The sequence below is a fragment of the Papaver somniferum genome, chromosome 4 (assembly GCF_003573695.1).
Source record: "Papaver somniferum cultivar HN1 chromosome 4, ASM357369v1, whole genome shotgun sequence".
Classification (NCBI taxonomy): Eukaryota; Viridiplantae; Streptophyta; class Magnoliopsida; order Ranunculales; family Papaveraceae; genus Papaver; species Papaver somniferum.
Genome location: NC_039361.1, coordinates 15,556,121 through 15,557,716, shown reverse-complemented (window position 1 = coordinate 15,557,716; position 1,596 = coordinate 15,556,121).

Below are 1,596 nucleotides of genomic sequence, written 5' to 3'. Positions count from 1 at the left end.
AATTCTGGGCAAAAATAATACCATTACCAGCCCTGTTTAGCCAAGAGGAACAAACCCATTTGATTTCAGCCATTGAATCTCCCTAGAACACCTTCAATTCTTCAACCCTAATTTTTTTCTTATTTTCCCTCCAAAATTCAAATTTCAAATGAAGAAGATGACCTCCCCTTATCCAGCAGTGGCTTCCCTTTAGAAGCTGCCTGAAAATGGATGCCCCTTAGTAATTAGGCTACCCCTTAGTAATTGGTCACCCCTTAGTAATTAGGCTACCCCTTATCCAAAGTGAGAGTCCGTATAGTAATTTTCTCCCACGAGCGCAAAAACCACTTTTTTAGCCAATTTCGCCGCAAAAGCTTATTTCTCCAAAAATACCTACAGGGACATAAAAATCCATAATAAATATAAAATCGAGCACTAATAATATATACAATTGAGATTATATAAGACAAAAATGTGCCTATCAAGCACGGGTAAAGCTTCAAAAGGGATGGGAGATTCATCATCTAGCTCTATTTGAAAATTAAGTAGATTAAACATTACTAACAACATAGTCTTCACTACTATGACGCATAACTAATATAATCTTCTCTTACAGAGTCATCATTGCAAGTGTCAAAATTTCAAGTCACCTTCTCATCTAGCCATGGACTATCCTTTTATTTATTCAAAGTGTAGAAGCTGTGATGGGACACGCCGGTTTTGGATTGCAAAAACTGATGATGCTGAAATGGAAGAATGTTTCTAAGGTGTTTGAATCACCTAAAGTGCGATGAGTTCCAATGGTTTGACAAAGTTGTTGAACTTGCAGAGTCAAGAAAAAACCACAAGTGCCAATGCAAGCCTATCTATGGGTGTGATGGGTGTTATATGAAGGGAAAGGAATAGCTGAAAGAGAAGAAGAACTAATGAAGATGATCCTTGACACCCCCATCCCGGACGATGTCTTCGAACAGATTCGGAAAACGCTCAAAGGTTCCGCAATTGTTGAAAAGGGATGGAAATAGATAATCTTTAACCAAATGTAATCCATTCTATGTTTTCTAGCATGTTTTAATTTAAAGTTTCAAATCCAATGTAATAGACTACTTAGGAATGAAATAAAAGAGCATTTATACTCAAAATTAGAAGAGTGCCGGCATAGAAGCAACCAAGCTTACAGTGCCGGTTTTCTGTCGACTATGAAAATTTGGAAAAAAATCATAAAACCGGCATAGATTTTAGAAAAAGGACTATGCCGGTACCTTCCAATTTCTATACAGGAACATGAAATTTTTAATCTTCTAGTTCCGGTATGGTTTATAAAACATTTCTTTGCCGGTACCAGGAACCAGCAATGAACTGTAATTTTCTCGCATGCCGGAACAAGTACCGGCGTTGTTGAACCAAAGCTTTTCCATGCCGGAAGCAGTCGTAATAAATCTTGCAAAAATAACATTTCACTAGAAATCAAAACCTGTTCAACATAAAGCAATCACTAGAAACCTAAACATGTTCAACATAAACCAAACAACTGGATTCTGCTTAAATGTTCTTAATCCAGGTAACATAAACTAAAAGCAAACCAAACAACTAAAGAGTTAACCATGAGGTACAAAC